The following is a 21,544-nucleotide window of genomic DNA, read 5'->3' on the forward strand; positions in this document are numbered from 1 at the left end:
CAAACTCTTTCATCTTGAGTCTGACACCAAGGGAGTGAACTACCAAATCACAATTGCTTCTTCCTTCCCAATAAAAAGACTTCAGAGCATTGAACTCTTATTCCCTTAATCTTTTTTTGGTTCTTTGTTTTATGTGTCAGTCATTACCAACTTGTTTTATTCTTCTCCCTCATGTACTTCATCATTGATGAGCTTGTATGAACTCTATTGTAACTTGTCAAAACAGTAACAGGATTCACCAACTGTACTATTGGATCCCTAACACTTAGACCTGCAAGAAGGAAAATGATTAAGTAACAGTAGTTCATTCCATAGACAGCACAAAAAAACCAACAACTTAGCATAATAAAGACTAGTTCTCTATTCTACATAGACAAAACCTATTAGACATTTTCTTGTATATTAAAGGAGCAATTGTATATTGTATATTAAATACAACAATTTAAGGAGGTGTTAGTTATTAACTAAGAAGAGGGTTTGAAGGATTGTTGCGATTTGGTCTTTTAAACTTGTGGGTCTAGAAAATCCAATAATCCATTTTACAAGTTGGAACTATGGCAGATTTTGACACCTTCCTTCGTAAAGGTTGTTCAGACAAAGCTGATGGGAAACAGCAATACACTTTATAAGAGTCTTTATAAGACATAACTTCAAATGAGTTGGAAAGGAAACGTCTGTTTATACTGAGTACTTCATAAATTATGACATGATTCCGTTAAAATGTGCATCTTTTGTCCAACCCTTCAGTGACCAGTCATAAGTGCAATTACAAAAACAACAGCAAAACCACTGAGATTTTTTGTGCATTTTCTAACCTATAATGTTGTCAATGTAAATATTAATAATTCTTAATTATTATTAATATTATTATGTAAATATTTGTGATTCAAAGGTTGATTCCCAGATACGGATGATATTAAATATTTTCCTCAGATGCTTCCAAGCAGTCCATAGAAAAAAGACTACCAAATACAAAATCTTGTCCATCTTGTTTGTACATTTGCAACACAAACCCACTATATTCTACATAGTCGTATATTCTAATAAATTCCAGCATATTCTAGTAAAGCGTATAGAAAATAAAGTCATTTCAGTTTAAATTATTCAACATGCTAAAAAATGACAATGACAGTGTTTTGTAATAACCCAGATTAAAATTACTCTAGTCATATGAAATTGAGTGGTTCTCCCCATACAACATTCAAAAATTCATAATTTGGTGTAAGTAAGTTAATGTGGTTAAGAAAATACAAACAGGTCCTCAAATATTTGTTGTTAGCCAAGGGAGGAAACATAAAATCTAAATTAAAAGGTTTACCTTGGAAAGTGAGACCCCACCCCCTGATCAGATAAATCAGTGCATAGACCACGAATCTTTGCCATTCTTGTCTCTGCCACGAATACCATTCTTCTTCCTTTATTAGATGAAGACCCTGCCACTGAGTAGATAACAGTTCAACTGCAAAGCTGAAAGCACCAGAGTAAATAAATCTGAATTTAGCTTTGTGAGGCAGAATTTACAATTCTTTTTGACAAAGTAAAAAACTGTTACAGCAGCCACTGGAGGCAGGACTTGATATCATAATGAGGATGGAACAAGTACACAGCACGTTATGCATTGTTTCTGTGAATACAGGATGTTTTGGAATCCCTCAGTGATACTTGTTTAATTAACTAAGAGAATAAATTACTTGAGAGAGTTGGATTTCTGTTCTTTGACAGAGAGGTGCCAAATCCACTACTGATGGTATAAAAATAAACAATGGAAAATTATGAAATTCTGAATGGTTCCATATAGGCAAAGCAGGAATTGTAGGCATTCATTTCAAACTGCAGTTTATTCTAGTTATTAATTTCAAATCCCAGATCTTCAACTGCATATAATGACCACTTAACATAATGCCTAAACGCCATCAAGTTTCTTGTAATAAATACAGACTTTAAATGTGTTATGCTTAATTTTTTGATGTTCTTAAATGTGTTATTCAGACAATTATTTAGATTAGTCTTTTGAAAGCAGCTCTGTGGAGTTTTTTTTATTAGCTACATACAGCAAGTATACTTCCTAAAGCATAAGTTACTATTTCACCTGAAGAAATAGTACAGCAAATAAGTTTAGGTATATTTACTTGTATGTATCTTGTTTATGCATGAAAACTTACATATTCTGACACAAAGTATCTTATACACATTCTGTGCCTCTTTAACTCCATCCCCTGCAATACTTAAAAATAATTTGACACAGATATTCTTCTTTCATGGTTTCACATGAGCCAATAAGGCTACATTTTCATTATACCCCTGCTTATGTAATTACAGAAACTGGCACACTCAAAACAAATGGTTAAAAAATTAATTTTTTAAAAACACACACATAAGAGAACATACGCGTATTTCATGTTGTTGCCTGTAAAGTGATATTAGAAGGTTGGACTACAGACCTTGTGATGGCATAAGTTGTATTTTTTTAAATCAAACTGATACCATATGACACCATATCATATCCATACACACTGTACACATACGCAGGTTTCAGCATACTTAAAATACTCTTCATTGTGCAAATGCAGACATAAGAGTGACAAAAAAAATATTTTGCTCTAAATTAGCAATACCTGAAGCTAAGTCAACATGACAAATACTCCACAGAAAAGCTATAAATTACTGTAGCATTAACAAGATAGAAATAAGAAAAAAAAATACAAGTATCTTCAAAAAGCACAAGTCCTTCAGGCTTATCTGGATACAATGAGGAGGTGTTATCAGAATGCTTCTTTGTGCTGCACTCCTTTATTAAAATATAATAGTATGAGAGTCCTACTCTTTGTAAACTGACATCCCAAGCAAGCTAACCAAGTATGGGTTAGATCTGTATAATGTGGCTGATGATCGATTAAGACCCAATTCTTCTTCAAAGAGATGACTGGGTCACAGTTTGCCTCAAGTCCCTAGTTGGTATTGTCTCAATAAAGCAAAAAAACCAATAATTTATCTTAGTAGTATTTTCTCTCTAATTGGATTTTCTTTTCCCACTTTAAGGGCACTACAGATGACATCAGTAACTGCATCAATTAAGGTTGTACATCACTTTCCCTCACTTAAAATAACGCATTTTTAAGTGTTTATTGGTTTACCCAACCCAGCTCTGAAAGGCTGTTATTTCCAGTCTGCTTCAGATTAAATGGTTTTGAAAACCATTTCAAAATAGTGTAAGAAGATTCAGAGACAGCATCTTGTGGTTGGTTCTGATGATGTTAATGAGCAGCTACAGCACCTCCATGTTAAAGACAGCATTTCTATGTTTGAGATCAGAAATTTAGGATCAGAGGACCAGCTTAGTAATATGTACTTCTTGCCATTAACTACCTTTAAAGCCTGTCCTGCTCTGTTGAAGTTAAAATGGCCTTTCTCACGCATTTAGCACAGACTTACTAAGACTTACCAGAATTTCAAGAAACTTTACCTAGTTGTCCAAAGCACGTTCCATACCACTGCAAAAGGCAGAGGAAAGATGCACAGGAAGGGATTAATAAATGCTAGAAGGGCAGAAGTAACCACTTAAAATACAAAGAAACTGGCAAAAATCCATAAACCCCTGCATCTCAGAAGATCTGTGTACACGACCAAATGGTGGTAGAACTTGCTAATAAAGTACACAACAGCAGTCTGCTCTAACGTTTGATATAGTAGCACAGCAACCACCTTCCAGCTTTATTTACCCCGTAAGTTCAAACAATGGATGACCAGGAGCCATGTGCATTAACAGGATGTGTCAGCAACTCATTACACCAAGCGGAGTCAAACCAACTCCACACATTAAGATTTTAATGATTTTGGTTTAACTTCCTTGAAATGCTGAAAATTACCTTCATAAGAATATCCATATTAACACAAGCAGGAGAGTCAGTTTTCTTCATAGTAGCTTGTAGGGTTTGGATTTGTGCTGAAAACAGCATCATTAACACTCTGAGCAGTGTCCACTCACATCAAGGGCTCCCCCGTCTTCCATGTGCTGCCCTACCAGAAGGCAGGCAGGGGCGCACAAGAAGCTGGGAGGGGACACAGCCAGGAGAGCTGAGACCAACTAACCACATGATGACACACAGCAATAAAAACTTGGAAAAGAAGAAACTGGGAATGTGTGGAATGATGGTGGTTTGTCTTCCCAAGTTACCGTCACATGCGATGAAGCTGTGCTTTCCTGAGGATGGCTGAGTATTTGCAACTCCTTGTTCTGCTTTGTTGGTGTGCACAGCTTTTACTTCTATAAAATTGTCTATCTCGATCCATGAGATTTCTCACTTTTACCCTTGCAGTTCTTTGCCCCATCCACTGTTTGGAGACTGAAGGTGCAGCCAGAGAAGGACTTGCCCACCTACTGTGGCTAATTCACAACATCACAATACAGTACTTTCTTAAATATGCAAACTATCAATTATTAGGTATACAGGACCCTCCTTCTGTTGACCTAAACAGACAATTACCTAATGAATCAGGCCATCAACTCTGGGAAAAGAAAAAGTGACCCAGCAGTAGGGTGGGAGAATGCTGCCCAGAGAATCCTATTCAGAGAAGAAATATGCAGGTGACTTGTACCCAACACCTGAAAGATAAAATGTTTGCAGATAACCTCTTTGTATATTTCTCATTTCCTGGGCAGGAAATTCAGCCTGGATTCCTGCTTTAAGAAATAAAAAGAACCTTCTTTAGCTTTCCTAATCTCAGCACCTGAAATGAATGGACACTGATAAGACATTAATTTCAAGATGCCTTCACCATCACCTTCCTCTAAAAAGTTGGAAGAAATCCTTCACAAACAGCAGATGTGAGGGAATTTCCAAAGAATTAATGTTTATGAAGAACTAACATCCCACAATTGAAGCATCAGGAAAAGTCCATGTAATATGCAATAACGCTATAATTAGTGGGTGATTTCCTTTCCATTATTTAATGGGCCTATATCTCAGCTGATAAGGACAGTAAAAAAAAAAAAAAAAAAAAAAAAAGAGACAATAAAGCAATTTGGAAAACAGTTGTGTGCCTATTTGTTTATGCTCCTTATTTACAGAATAAGGTTTTCCAGGCAGTGTACATTACAAGGAGTTATGAGGACTTGGTAGAACATTACTTCATAACGTAGCTGAAATTGCCCTGTGATAGTTTATAAAAAAACTGTGTTTGGATGAGATTTAGATGCTTGTACTTTGTATTGCTGGTTTTAATAGGATTTTGACTTGAAAGATGGAGCGGAGAAGACTGACTCTCAATAGCCTCATCTCTGCACATACTAAGCAGTTACAGGACAAAGCCAGAATTTTTATTTTTTTTTATCGTCTTTTCTCAAGAAATCCCATGAGTCAGTTGGGAGAGAAATATGCCTCTGAACAGAGAAAAACTTGAAGACTATTAATAGAGTCTTCTCTTACGAGAGACACCAAAGTAATCTTCCAGAGTGCCAGAGAAGAAAGAGAGAAAAACTGGAAAACTCTAGGGAAAAGGTTTCTGCTCAGGCCACCACCAAAAGCTGCTAAAAACCCCTAGACATAGGCCTATATGTCTAGTACTGTAAAATTCCTTTTTTTCTCTCTCCTCCTTTGCTCTTCAGTAACAACACAACTTTATGAAGGATTGTCTGCCATGAACTGAACACTCCTGAAAAGATCACATGCAAATCAGATGGAAATGCAGCGCATCCAGGTCTGTAGCCAGATCTTTATAAACAGCAAGGTATTTGTGATTCTGCTTCAGACTCTGTGCTGAGAGCTGCACTGAAGGAGGTAAAGAAAGGTAAGAGGCACATTCAGTTTTCTACAACACATCTGTTTCCTCCAACATCTTCTGGAAGATGCAAATATATATCACCACCTCACCTGACTATTGCATCTAATGCAAATACTGCAGACGACACAAAAATATACAAAACAGATGAACACTATGCAGAATCAAATCATACACAACTGAAAAGAGCATGCAGGGCTACTGACGACATCAGTTCATCATCAAGTTATCTTATTTCAGAATCAGACTAAAAAACCCAAATCCCCATAGCGTACATACCTCTTCTTTGTGGCAAAGTCTGCCTCAAGAGATCTGCCATACACCTCTTCCCACAGCTTTTCTTCCTGTACAACACTTGCTTCTTCAATGTTTATGATTTCTGCAAGCTTTACTAATATAGTACCTCAACTGTCTTTGCTCTAACCCCTGCCTGAGAGGCAGCATGTGCTATATGGCCAGTTGAACCAAGTACTGCTTAATTTCAACTACCTGGCAAGCAAAGCAAATAGCCCTGTGAAACCCTGCAGCCTTGAGATTTGCTTCTGCTAGATTGTCATAATATAGCACTACAACACATATATACATACATATCGTATATATACATATATATATATAATATATTATATCATATATACAACACAATATATATACATATATTATATATAATTTGAATAATATAAATACATTATTCCTTTCAGCTCAATATTTAAATAATTTGATATTTTAATTCTGACTGCATCAAACTTGCATTTTTAGTTGTCTTCCATATCAGTACATCTTTTCTTTCACGTAACATTAAAAAGAACAAAAATAAAAAAGCAATGCAAGTTTTATTTTCTTTACTGGTCCAGCTTTAAAAACTAAAAATACAATATTTATATAAAAAAATATCCCATCAAGTACCTGTCAGTAATTGTAACCACACTTATTTACACAGTTTGCTACTGCCTGATCTACAATCTTGCTATCTCTGTCCAGAGCCAAGCCTGATGAAAAAGCTGTGACCGCAGCATCATGTAGTCCAGGCAGGAAAAGATCTTGGGAAATTATCTAGTCTCCAACCTTCTCTTGGACCTTATTTCACTAGGTTTTAACACGGCTTTAGATTAAGTAAGCTATGGTGCTGCCAAGATGAGCCTTAAAAATGAGGGAGATTCCACTATGCTTTTCAGAAACTTACTCCAAGATTTCCTTTTCCCTACGCTGAGATGAAATTTCTGCTCTCACTATTCATCCCTTTGAGCAGAAAACAGCTTGACTTTCACAGCTTGTCTATCTTCTATGTACTGGATGACTGATGAAACCTCTCCAAGCTGTCTCTCCAGTGAGGTGCTGGACCATGTACACACAAAGGCAGCGAAGCTGGTGAAGGGTTGGGAGCACAAGTATTATGAGCATTGCCTGAGGGAGCCGGGCATGTTTAGCCTAGAGAAAAGAAGGCTCAGGAAGGCCTTCTTGCTCTCTACAACAATGTCGGGGTTGGGCATTACTCACAAATAACAAGAGAAAATGGTCTCAAGATGCACAAAGGGAGGTTTAGATCAGATATTAGAAAAAATTCTTCTCTGGAAAGGCTGTCAAGCACTGGAACAGGCTGCCTGGGGTAGTGGTAGAATCACCATCCCTGGAGAGATTTACAAGATGTGTGGATGTGGCACTTAGGAACATCATTTCAGGCGGGACTTGAGAGAGCTGGGTTAACAGCTGGACTTGAAGATGTCTTTTCCAACCTAAACAATTTTCTTGAACTTTCTCCAAATGTTGAGTTCTCTAACACATTAATCATCCTTCTAACATGCAAATCATCCTGGTGGCTACCTGCTTGACCTTCTCCAATTTTTCATCAATATCTCTCTTGAAATCAGGGGACAAACCAGACACAGCACCCTAGCACATCTCCTACCAATACCAGAGAATCGATTTGACTTCATTGACACAAGGGCACATTGTTCAGTTTGCCATCCAGCAGCACCCCCAGCTTCTTTTACACACAACATCTCTGCCAGTTATACCACAGCCTGCTTGCTGTTTGGGAATTATCATTGTCACAGCACAACTTCACACTCTTAACTCTGTTAAAGCTTATGCAATTCCTCCTGGCCTAGTATTCCTGCATGATGGATTCCAGATGTCCACAAATGCAGATGATAATTATGACAATTATCTGGCTATTTCATTTGCACCTTTGATTTGAAAACCTGAAGGAAAAAATGTGGACCAAGTGCTCCCTTTTTATTTTCAATCCTTTTGCCATACATAGTCATACTTTTACTTTCCATGCGATAAAGCAAAATCCTTGAAGAAATCAAATTCTACTTGTTTGATGAACTACTTCAATGAGCTATACAGATGCATCTACAGGACTGGTTTAGCCTTCAGCCTAAACACTCTGTCCTAGCAGTAACCACTAAAAGACATGGGCTAAAAAAACTTGAGTCATTCTAAACCAACACTGCAAAATTCTTTGTCCATTTTGTTGAAAGCACTGTGTTTCCTACCAGGTTGAAGGAATCCCTACTAAGGAGAAAAACTGATGTTAATTTTTATAAGTGCAGAATGTGATTGAGTAGGGATCAGCCCATGTACTGCCTAACACAAAGGTACAGATAAAAGCAAGACGAGAAAGACACGGGGAGATGCAATCTAGTTTGGGGAAAAAAAAAACATTATAAATTCCCTATTTTTTCTTGGAAGGTTCACAGTTTTAGGCCAGACAGTCCCTCAAAATCAACTACATCCTCTTAAACAGAGGCCTTCTATTTCCCTCAGCTACCAGTCTCTAAGACCAGTAATTTATCTTTAACTACAGCAGTTCTTACAGAAAGGCATCCATGGCAAAATTCAAGTTATTAAGAGCTAAACAGTCGATCAATTGCTCTGATTTCCGAAAGGCTAGTCACTGTCCTTTGCACTTTATTTCTGGCTTCAGGCTTCAGTCACTAATTATTGCTACACCTTTTTATGTTATGTTTTCTATGTTTCACTTACATGATTAGACACCACAGCCAAGTCTTATCTCTTTCTTTGGCTAAACTAAAGAAGCTTAACAGTCTGTTTCTAAGAAATTTTGATTCTAACCCAAAGTAAGTTTTTTCCATTTTGTCTGTTCCATTCAATTCTTAAAATCCCCATTAACTGCTGTTAAACACAACTTAGAAATTAGAGTAGCATGGTAGCTGAAAAATATAGTAACTACAACAGTGTTTATTGATAAATAAACTGTAACTACAGGAAAGGAGTACAGAATGCACTGAAATTATTTTACCTCTAGGTCATCTTTTGATCAGATGGATAATGTTTCACCCTAAGAAGTCATGAACAATACACATTTTTACTAAGGACTAATGTTAAAATTCTTTACATCAGTAACTACAGCAGCTGATCATATTGATTCCCAAGAAAAAAATTAATACAAGAAAAGGAGAGATACATTAAACAGTGTCCTGAAGGAGAAAAACACAAAGCTGCATCAGTTCCACTGAGCACAACGGACTCCTGAAAAGCATGTTGTAGGCAATATAAACATTTTCTTAAATAACTGACAATTCTCAAAATATGTGCTAAAATATCACTACCTATAAAGTATCCTTATGTAAACAGTAATTTTTTTTTTCTGTAATTAAATTAATGCTGTATTGAGCACTACACAGTCACATTAGCAGTATGCACACAGGACAAAATGAATGTTCAAAGGAAAGTACTATATCAACTACAGAACAGCAAGCAAAAATATGCTGCAGACATGCACACAATAATGTAGCAAACCTTCAAATATTTTACATCTTTAACCTACCTCAAAATGAAAGTGGAAGAAACATTTCAGTTGCAACAGCTTAAAAATGCGACATAGGGCAAAGAAGAAAAAATCATCTGTCCTAAATTCCTTGTGCTAGAGAAGAAGGAAAAAAGGAAAAAAACCTCTTAGATAAACCATAACTTTCAGACTCACCACGTTTTGTTACTAAATGCTACTGTATAAAGGCAGGTGGAAAACAGATGAAAAATACTTTGACAAAAGCCTTACACCAAACAGCAACAAAACCCCAAATCTTGTGAATAAAAGACCAGCAATGCTAGACAAAATACATGCTCCCTTGATGTACATGAAGTTTAGCAGACTTCATAGAAATTTGGAAAGTGGATCCAAAAAATCTGACAAATATTTAAAAAAATGGGGAAAGGAAGAAGAAAGAGTACATTGTCCTCAGAGACAATCAAAGCTAACAGAATCCCAAAATGTAACCAGAATAGGTAATTATTTGAACTTAAGACTCGAGTGCTTTAAAACCAAGCCCAGAATAGCACAGAAATACTAATTTTATATTTCTGGTAAAGTATGTCTTAACTAGCCAGGTGTTTAATTACCCCAAGGATAAGGTACAAACTAAATGGAAAGCAATTACCTACTTATGTTGATATGTAAAAATTACTCTGCTTCAAAATATTCCTGACTCTTTCAAGAATCAGCTGGGGCAAATTTCTTCCCTCCAACAAATACACCTTTTCTCTTACTGTCTCTGCAACTTCACAAAACACAATACTATTTCAAGCTGATAGAGCTTGGAAAGGGAAAAATCCAAAATGTAGAAAGAATAGGAAATATTTTCTAGACTATATATAATGTTTCCCAGTCATTTAAAATGAGACCTGAAGAAACAAAGCAGTGAAGATCCCTTCAATGACATCCGCTTTAGGAAAAGCATAGCTTGTAGGTGGAGGGACATGATCCTTTTCCTCTACTCTGCACTTCTAAACACATCTGGAATACTGTGATGGTTTCAGATGTTCCAGGCGCAATACAGACACAAACATACTGAAGTGAGACCAGCAAAGGGCTGCAAAAATGGTTAAGGGCTTGGAGCATCTGGTATCTGAGCACAGGCTGAGATAAACAGGACTACTCTACTGAGATAAACTACTACTACGGGGAGAAAAGTCAGTGTGGAGTAGGAGGAGCATAATCAGTATTTATTAAATGCCAGAGGAGACAGAAGACCACTGAGCTAGTCTTTCCCTGGTTGTTCAGTGAGAAGGTAATATACAACTGGACATTTAAACATTAAGAAAAACTTCCTTAACCTAATGGGGCTTAAACACTGGAGTAGGCATCCAGACAAGTGTCAAAAACTGAAATATTGTAGTTTATGGCTTAAATCTTTTACAAAGGATTTTTGTCCATTAAAACTGTGTAGTGAAGCTGCATCAACAAAGCTGCACCAACAAAGCTGCACCAAAGACCACTGCATCCTGTCTGGGCTCCCTAGGCTGAGCCCCTAGACTGTAAGGTAATTTAAGATAAAAATGATACTATTTTTAGGTCTGGGCTGGGGGAGAAGAATACTTCCACAGGAGGATGAAGCCCAGCAGCTGTCTTGCCTACTGAGACCAGGTTTGTACCGCCCCACCCACCAAAGAAAGGAGGAAGAGGTTTTGGGTGCATGGTGAAAAACCTCTGGTCAGAGGCAACACACACCCATCTTTTTACTCAAACTGGATCAGTCATAAAAGCCACATCTATGGGACATTCATGTTAGGGGCTGCTCAGGGGGTGTCATGGTCCATTAAATGTTCCCTTAATGGCTCCCCAGACCCCACACCAGAGCACTGCATGTGATGCAAAATCATGCAACTGATACACAGTCCTGCAAGGGACAGGGTCAAACTTGCCCCCTCAGGGTAGGTACCTGGGCACTCCCACCTGACCCAAATGTTTATTAATCCATTGGATTCTATTCTTTGTCAGAGGGGAACCCTCACAACCTAGAAGACCAGAGGATAATAAAGACCCATGGAGGAGTGATATGTTTCTATGTAACATGTGTCTGTCACTCTTCCTGTCCTCCCACCCCTCACCTCTTTTTCTCTTTACTTCTTTTCTATTAAATAAAACATCAATTTTTGTTATCAACATTTAACCTCTTTTGGTTCTAATCTTGTTTTGGGGAGTATTCAAACCTTTGGGATTCTATCCACAATCCACAGAGAGCTCACTTTGCTCCTCTGTGATTAGAGTGGATCATAAAAACAGGTAATAGAATCTCTGTCCTTAGAGAGATTCAAAACTCATTATACTCTGCCACAAGTAATCTGCTCTAGGTAATCCTTCTCTGAGTACTGGGATTGGACTACACAATTTCCAGAGGTCCCTGCCAAAGTCAACAACTCTACCATTGTATGAAGATAAGAAAAAGCAAAAGTGCAAACCAAACATACAGATAGAGCGTATGTGTGTGTGTGTGTGTGCGCGTGCACACATCAATTTACAAGTTAGTTACCTCCCACAACAGCAATGACTGCACAAGGAACATGAGAATCATTACGAGCAGTGTCTGGTTGAACACGAATTAAGAGCTCATGGTCTTAGGGGTCTGTTTTGCGTTCTCAGGAATTCCTTTCTGATTCTGAGTCAATCTGCATGAAAAAGCCAAAATTTGTGCCTTCCTTACCCAAAGGCACAGTACCAAAGCAATGCTTAGTCTACATATACCAGGGAATACCAAAATCAGGACCACCTGCACAAAAAAGGTTCAGCACTTGTGCACCAAAAGTCCAATCTCATACAAAAAATAACGTGGAAAACACAAAGAGGAAAGAAGTGATCTCTATTCTCAACCACTTCTCTAAGGCAGTGTCATCTATGTTTCTCTCCAATACAGTCTTGGGAAGCTCCTTTGGGCACCATCCTGCCCCTCTGTGAATCTCCATGGGTTGCAGGGGTAGAGCCTTGACCAGCAGCAGGTTCATCTTGGAGTTGGCTAGCACTGGGTCTGCTGGACATTTAGGAAGCTTTTGCAGCTTCTCACAAAAGCCTGCAGACCTTCTCACACCTGCAGACCTCTGCAACTAAAACCCTACTGCACAAACCCAATACAGAAGGCATACTCGTATGATTTTTTCCACTGCACTTCTGCCTTTGTCAATGCACTGAATGAAGATACTCACTTAATAAGGAGCCACTCAGTATTTTGTCTAACCTTCTTGAGTTTGAAGTAGAACCCTCATGTTTCTCCCAGCCCCAGTTCCTCCTTTTCCAGAGTTAGGCATCTCTCAATCCTCCTCTCCTATTTCTCTCACAAGCTCACTGTCTTATTTGGACTCACATTCTATCCTGAGAGCTTCTAGTGCCATTCTGTTCCCTTCCCAAGTTCTCATTTGTCTTTTCATATCAAGAGACACTGCCAACTCAACTCCTTGTTCCCAAGCTCCCTTTGTCCACACTACTCCAGTCCCCTGGTTTCATTCATCCTGCCATTACAGAATGAGTACAGAAATGACATCGCCAATTAAGAGCTTTCCTCAGACCACACTCGCTGTTGTCCACTGGCAGCGCCCATCCTCACCACAGCCCTGTGGCAGAACAAGCACAGTCAGTTGTTCTGTGGTGCTGGCAGGCATGCCCAAACAAGGACAGCACAGCGTGTCTTCTACAGGTACAATTGCTGGAGATTCTTACACACCAATACTGAGTTTGACACCTGGTGCAAAAGTAGACTGTACCAACCACCTTCCTAATCCGAAACACAGCACCATGTACATGGTAAGGTATAACTTGCATACATCTATACATACCTTTGGAGGTCAGCTGAAAAGTGTTACCAGAATGTGCTGCTTAGGCACTTGTCAAGTTTTGAAGATGTGCAACAACAGTGATTCCAAAACTTCTCTGGGGCCCACTCCCATGTTTGACTACCCTCACAATACATTTTTTGGGGGGAGGTGTATCTACCACCATTTTCCATAAAGTAAAACATTTAAAGCTATTTATCTGCTGTCCTACACTGTGAAAGATAAATGCAATTTAGAACCAACCAAAGAAAAAATACTATGCTATCTACACCATGCTCCTTTTTTTGAAAGCTAAATAGTTAAATATTCTCACAGAAATAAAGATTTCTTATATCTCTGTTAGTAGCAATCTCTAAAGACCGCGATTCTCTGGAATTTTTAAAACAATGTTCTTGAAAAGGTTGCCTCTGGACATCACTGGGAAGGCGAAATCAGAGCTTCTCAAAATGAACACACTACTAGCTTTGAAAAATTCAGTGTCTGAAATAAACCAGGTAACAGTTTTATTTTTCATCTCAAGAAAATGCAGGTAGGAGTTGACATCATTACAGATTTGGACTTTCCATCTCTGTATATTTCTATTCCTTCATTCCTGCTTCAACCAACTACCTGAAATAGACAAAAATTCAAGCTTCTGGGTTTTTTGGTGTAGTCCTCTCACAATTATTCCTTAGGGAGTTACCCTAATTTTCATGACTACTTAAATATTCACCAGAAAGAAAGACAAGGATAATAGGACTAACAGAACAAAGAATGAAAAGACAAAAATTTTTTAAAAATCTTTAATTGCCCAGAGAATTATTTTGAAAGATAATGAACAAGAACTTAGAGCTCTCCTGCAGGAACATACATGCAACCTATTTGATGTTACTGAAGTTGATAGGATGATTCACATGAATGTAATGCTACAATTCAAGAGATATAACCTATTTAGAAAGAGCAACAACAGAGAACAAATGGTACTGTGTGCCAAAAATGTCACTGTCTGTTTCTGAGTCACCGACAATAAAAAATCATGTCTTAATAAAGAAAGTACAAGTCAGGATACTAGCTGGGGTTTGCTACAGATACGAAAGCTCACACAGCAAGGTGGTTAAGCACATATTGCTTCTTGATGGAAATAAAAGTTTCATTATCACAGTGGACATAACACAGAGTGAAATAACCTGGAGTCTTCATGCTGCTATTATCAGAACATGCTCAAAGTTTCTAAAAATTGAGGACAATTTCTTATACTGAGACATGTTAAATCCAAGCCAAGGGAATGCTATGTTCAACTTCATCCAGGCAGATGACAAGTACCCCACTGTTTCACAGAGAGCAAATACAGAACAAAGACCCTTCCTGCCCCCAGGTCTTAGAATCAAAAGATATATTCACAAACACATCTTTGCAAAATGACTTTAGCAGTCCCACCCCCTACCTATGCTGTCCCCTCAGCTGACAGAACTGTTTGTAGCAATGCGCAGAGAACCAGTTCAGGGAATCATATCTGAGTTAAACCAAAACAGGGGCTTGATCTGAGTTAAAACTACCATCCTTTCTTGCTTTTCCCTCCCCCTCCTCTTTTTTTTTTTTTTTAAGAGGACGCTTTTAATTTATCAATTTTCACCCAGTGCAACTGAGGTGACAGAACTGGGATACAGCTGCTGCCTAAAAACTTTTTAGCCTGATTTGCCAACATGCCAAGAAAGAAATATAGAGAGCGCAAAAGAAGGACTCAAGCAGTGATCACTATGGTAGGAAGTTTATGCTTCCAAAATTCAAACTCCGCTATTCCAAAATGCAAACATTTAAAATTAAGTACAAGGAAACCTCCACCAATTTTTTACTTATTGATTAGCACGTATCAAGAGCAAGTTTGCATTTATAGTAGTTTTGATTTTGATGGCTATGCTTGTTCTGAGATCTTCCCCTTAGCCTTGCAGACAGGCTCCGCAGCATGGGAGATAACGTACAGATACAGAAGTCTCTTTTCAATCAGACTTTATTTCACAAGACTGAATCATATGCTTCAGTGGGGAGATACTGTGTCAGTACAATGATAATTATTCAAGAAACACAGACTGTGTGCCTGAACACATCTATTTTTCTCTCATTTCACCAAGTTTTAATAATGATTTTATATAATGGCTCTTTCACTGCCAAGGCTTCCTGTAAACCCATTTCTTCTTTGAAATACTTTCCTTTTGACTGTGGTGCCTGTATTTATTCAAATCTAGCCCACTTAACATTTTCCCCCTTGAGGTGCGTCTGTAACACACGTTCTGAAGAGGAATGCGATGCCCATTTGTTAGGAAAAAAAGCAAGTTGTTTTCAAGATTTGCTACACATTGTGCATAAAAAAAGAAGGAAGGATGCAAAGCTAGTTTACCATCTTCTTAAGTTAAACAAGGAGACATAGATTTGCATGTATTGTATGCCAAAACACAACAGCCACCCAAATGCACATTTCAAGGCTTTATATAGCCTGGCCTGCAGAACTTCAAAAGAAACTATAAGCACTACATTATTTGTACGGTTTGGTCTTCAACACACCATTGAAGACAAGCTGGAGAGTACCTGGCACTCTAATAATGTGAGCAACCAGAATTACTTTGTCCATATTCTCAAACAAGCCATTATTACTCCAAAAACCAAAACACAGAAGTATAAAACAGCTCCGAAGTACAATCATCCACCTTTCTTCATACACCTAAAACAGAACAATGAGGGGGTCCACTATGCCCACTCCTAAGAGAAAATATACCTCAGTCAAGGGATGACAAGAAACCAGAGAGCCCACTTTTTGCCATGTCCCACCAGCAGCTTTCACTATAGACCAGATACAGTGAAGAAAGCTCTACGGGTCAGCAGAATATGTATATTGCTGCTGAAATGTCCAGAGAATTCAAATTAAGTACCTTAAAAGATATACTGCAAATGGAAAATGGCAACTTTATGGAGCTTGTAATTCAGACAAAGCCAGACTAGCTATCTTGGGAAATAATTCACCATTTCCAAAGCTATCTCCCTATTAAATTTCATACTTTTTACCTACATCTTGGAGTTGCTTAGGGATACTTAAGAGTAATCAAGAATACTTTCAATACAATCAAAACATTTTCATCACATCCATCTTAAAAGAAAAAGAAAATTAGCCTAAACTTTGACCTGAAGTTTATAGTAAAATTCCTTACTACCAACAATAATTACCAACACTAAAAAAAGCAGAAACTGGGAAAATATAGTATGATGGGCCTGACTTTAAATGCACAAGCCTCAAAAAACATAAGCACTAACATTACTGGTGCTTCAGGCATGGGACCCACTTCCACTCAACCCTGAAACTGGCTAAATTTGCAGTACAATTGACAACATATACAGCTAATTCTTATTTGAATCATCATCTCTTTTTCTAGACATGCAATATAGAAAATTCTTTCATCTGCCTGCCTGAGTGTCCTGGTTTTGGCTGGGTTAGTGTAGCTGCCTTTTGGATTTGGGATGAGAATAATGTTGGTGGATGGTTCAGCTGTTGTTAAGTAGCGCTACCCCAAGTCCAGAGTTTTCTGCATCTCATGCCCTGCTAGTGAGTAGCTGCACAAAAAGCTAAGAGGCAGCACAGCCAGGACAGGCGATGTGAACTTGCCAAAGTGACATTCCACACCACAGAACATCATGTCCAGTAAATAAACTGGGAAATCTACCCTGAAGGGGGGATGGTGGCTCATCAGGGATGGGCTAGGTATTAGTCAGCAGGTGGTAAGCAACTACTGCACATTGCTTGTCAGACTCAAGTTTTCCCTTTCTCTCTCCTCTTCCTTACAATTATTATACTTTGTAGTATTTATTTTCTTTCAGTTATTATACTGCTTTTATCTCAATGCACAGGTTTTACCTTGTTTTCTCAATTCACTCCCCATTCCACTGGGGCAGAGGGAAAAGGGAAGGGAGTAACTAACAGGCAGTATGGTACTTAGTCAACTGGGGTTAAACCACAACACAGAATAAACTGCTTGCTGACAGAAGAGTTTCTTAAATGAACAACCATACCAAATATATTGATTCAGCTAATAGTGCTTTTGCTAAGACAGTACTTATTTCACCAATGTATTTAAAACCAATACCTATAACAGCCCAATGTCTATATAGCAAGATTTGCACAGATTGGTCTCTGGAATTTCTGCTGGCCAACAGAACCTGGAAGAATACAGAAACCACAACAGCAGAAACACCTAAAATTTGTCCGATAAAGTCTAACATGGTTTATCTTTCCTCTTTAGATACGCACTCAACAGAATACAAACTACAGCACCAGAAATGTTCCATGCAGATGGAGGTCAATACTCTTCAGAAGAGTGTAACAGGATTAAAAGCAGTGAAGACTTGACTAGACCACAGAGCAGGCGACCAGCCTCACCAGCAGTACCACTACTAATTAAGTCACTAGAAAGATTGCTCAGAAAAGTGGTTGAGAAGCTTTCACCACACTAAAAGTACAAGGTGACTCAGGATGCAACTCCATGATCTGCTGTAGTCTGTACGATACACTTTCAGCCCTCCTCCTAGTTCTAAATTCTCCACTCCAGTCCTACATAATTTCTTACAGACTCATAAAAGCATCTGGGTTTTGAGACACTTTGTAGTTTATCTAGTTCAATGACCTGCCATGGGCAGCATCACCTTTCACAAGCCTAGTTTGCCCAAAACATTTGTCTGGCCTTCCACATCATAGCATGGGGCAGCCACAGCCTCTCTGGACAACCTGCTCTAATGTCTCAGCATGCTTGCTGTAAAAAATTTCTTCCTAGTAGCTAATCTAAACTTGCCTCGCCTCCTTTCAGTTTAAAGCCGCTGCCCTGTGTCCTATCACAACTACTTGTAACGGCATTCATGTCAGTGAGCAAGCTAAAGCAATGAGAAGCATTTTCTACCTCTAGTTTTGTATCAGCTGGATCTGGTTCTTTACCTGGCTCACTGTGCAGCCAGCTGATCTTCTGCTTGGCTTGGAGAGATGAGGCAGGAAGCAGAGAGGAGTGCTCCCCATTCCAGTAACAGGGATCTAATGTGAACAGGCTATGAAACTGCACCCTGGGCACTTTTTTTAACAGAATGGGTCTTTAGCTGGAGGTAAATAACTTTTGGTCCCACTCTGATTCATAGAAACACTCAGGCATAGAACAAAAATCATTACCAAAACCAGTGTACTAATAAGTAACTGAAAATTAGCTAAGCAGAAAGGTAAGGATGATATAAAAGCACATCTTTTCACTTCCTAATAAAACTCAGTCGCATTACAAAAACAGTGTAAGGAATGCTGTGAGTACTTAAATATTAAGCTCTCTGTCCACACAGCGAATAAAATGCTGGAAAATAACCATGAAAAATAACAAATTTAAGCCTATTAAATTGTATTCTGGGAATTCCACTCAGTACAAATCTGTGAAACTCATCTGCAAGCTAAATAGATATATGTACAATGATACCTGTGAAGAGAAAAAAAGTCCTTCTAAAGCACCAAACAAATTCACAGAGCAGTATTAAATTTCATAAGAGGATGTTTTCATGTCCATTGTTTGTTTCAGTAAGCTTGCAGAAAAAAAAATTTAAAAGATATCTATTCATTCTTTGTATGTATGCTTTACTTCAAAGAATTCCAGTAATCTATTGTAAATCTAAAAAACTCCTCAGTCACAACAGCACATTGTTCCCCAAAGGAACAGTGGGTCAGATTCAAAGTACCAGCAATAGAGTTGTATTCAGGACTTTTTCTATAGAGCCTGGAATGGGCAAAACCTCCAGAGTCAGTGCTGAGTCTTCACGGAAAAAAAAAAATAGGGTTGTGAACTTAAAAGAAGAGATTCTAAAAGATAAATCCCCACTGAGTAATTATAAGGAGAAGCTCTCCCAAACATTTGCTAACTAGTACATAAAAGGAATTCAGTAAAGACCATGGTCAAATCAACTTGCTGATTTAAATATAGTCATAACTGCTGGCTACAGTCACTGAAAAGGTAATCTCAAGAAGACAGACAAAATCCAGGCACTGGTGAGAAAATTCTAATAATTAAAGGTACTTCACTAAGAGAGCAGTCTGAGTGTGCACTGTGCGTCTGAAATGATGATGCCCTTCTCTGCCTCCACCTGCTCAGTACTGTTGGCCTGCTGCAAGTTTTAATCTTATTCCTATGCCTGCCCACATCTGCTAACCTACTGCAGACAAAAAGAGGTCAGCTTAGACACAATAAATATTACATCCGTCTTAACCCACCATGTTCTGACAGAGGTGGGCTGGGCAGTGCCTAGACTGACAGCAGCGGAGGAGGCACAGCAGAGCTCCAGCTGACAGGCAGGCAGCAAGCACTGGCAGTGACTTCAGCAACAGCCGTCGTCACCCGGGGCTTCTAGCTGGAGCTACCCTGCGAAGACCAATACTCTGGTCAGCAAATAATCTTTTTTTTTCCTCTTTTTAAAGAAAATGAAATAATATCTAAAACACTCAGAACAGCAGATTTAATCAATTCTAAACCCAAATAAGCATATAAAGACATTCTTTCTGCATTTTCACATTGACTGCACTCTGTGACACACCCCAAGCCACTATCCTCAGTTGTTAAAGTTTTAGTTTCCTCTACACAAGAGTTTTTTCACTTTTTCCCATGTAGTTACAAAATACCTATTTTTAAAAACCTGTGGGCATTCTTTAACCAAGATGCTATCATAAGACTGCTTTACTGTTTGTAACAGAACACCACGCCACTTCTTTCACCCTCTGCCTCCTTAAAGATGCCAAGAAAATACTAAGGGTTAGTAAAAGGACACTACCTTTCTGCTGCATTATGGGTATTTATTCTCCTTTAAAGGTAAATACTGTTAACACCCCACTCCTCAGTGTCACCAAATCAGTGCTGCATTAATATCAAATGTATCCAGTTAGCTTTGTAATTGTTATTAATTTTACAACACTTTTTTTGCCAATGATGGTATGTCCCGAAGAAGGTCTGTTACCTGCTCATGCAAACTTATTACTTTAGCCAAAAAAAACTTCATGCAAAAGAACTGTAAAGTAGAAGACGCATTTTGTGACAAGCTGGCTTATGTGGTTCTGAGCAGCTTGGCTTATGCAAAACCAGCATAAAAAGTTAGGTACCTGGAAGAAAACCAGTTCAATCTCTCTCAAAAGTTTCAATATTTATCCTTGAAACAAAAACAAAGGCAACAGTTCCTCAAAAAGCAAAGAGAGTGGGTTTTGGAAAGGGACTATACATGCCCATTCTCTCTTGCTTTACAATTACAAATTTTGAGTTTTCTCCCTACCAAACCAAAACCAAGTAAAAGTAACAATTTAAACTGAAAAATTATTCTCTACATTTGGGTAAGTCAGAAATGGCAAGTATTTCGTGCAGCTTTCTAAACCGCCAGAACAACTACAAGAAACTTAAGTCTAAAAAGAAGTGTTCAATCCTACCCAATTAGAAGAGCAGTACCTGGAATGAAAACCATCACTCAAACCCAGCTATAGCATAAAGTCAAGAATCACGCTCAAATGACTTTTTATCATTTATGGCTACACAGAAAGCTTGCATTAGGCAGCGGGGAAAACTGGCAAGTCTCGTTTGGCAAAAGCAGCTGACAGCACCAAAACCTGCCGCAATGACTGTAAGGATACATTCCGAAAAACAAACCCCTTCGATTTTATGTAGAAAACTGAAATTATAACTGTCAAATGTGGAGCGGCAGCAGGCACAGCGCAGCGCTCGGCATCGCCTGGGGGCCAGTCCCGGGCAGTGACACCGTGGCCATTCCCCGCAGCCCCGGTGACATGGGCACACGGGTACTTCTACACCCGTTCCGGCAGCTCACACGTGGGCAGCGCGGGCGGCTCGGAGGCAGCCGCCGCCGCCCCGTCCCCTCCCGCCGCCGCTCCGGGCCTGACGCCAAGCACACGGGACGCCCGCGGGCCTGCGGTCTTCATCCCGGGGCAGGGCTGGAGAGGCTCCTGGGCGCCGCCACCCCGACTGGCCCGCCGTGGGGGCCGGCCGTGCCCCTGCTGCCCGAGGGCCCGCGGCCGCCGCTGCCCCGCGCCCCTGGCGGGCGGCGCTGCAGGGCCGGGCCGAGCCGGGCCGGGCCGGGCCGCCGCACGTACCTGGCGCTGCCGCCGGCGGAGCGGGGCGCGCGCGGCGCCGTCACGGGGAGCGCGCGGCCGCTCTGGGCCCAG

The 21,544-nt window shown here is 39.3% G+C and overlaps 1 protein-coding gene across 3 annotated transcripts in view; it reads right to left on the reverse strand.

Moving 5' to 3' along the window:
• Positions 1–21,544, reverse strand: part of FAM172A (family with sequence similarity 172 member A) — a 257,672-nt gene extending 236,128 nt beyond the window's left edge. For 2 of the 3 annotated variants that reach the window (XM_054283357.1, XM_054283355.1), the window contains exons 1-3: positions 21,473–21,544; positions 19,598–19,745; positions 9,572–9,667 (exon numbers count right to left, since the gene is read on the reverse strand). The gene's annotated coding sequence lies outside the window, so the exon portion shown is untranslated. The remainder of the gene's footprint in view (positions 1–9,571; positions 9,668–19,597; positions 19,746–21,472) is intronic. The other variant, XM_054283356.1, reaches the window with a different exon arrangement.

Source organism: Melozone crissalis, unplaced genomic scaffold (assembly GCF_028551555.1).
Source record: "Melozone crissalis strain CALT ecotype California unplaced genomic scaffold, PUWL_Pcris_2 ptg000036l_1, whole genome shotgun sequence".
In the NCBI taxonomy this organism is placed as follows: Eukaryota; Metazoa; Chordata; class Aves; order Passeriformes; family Passerellidae; genus Melozone; species Melozone crissalis.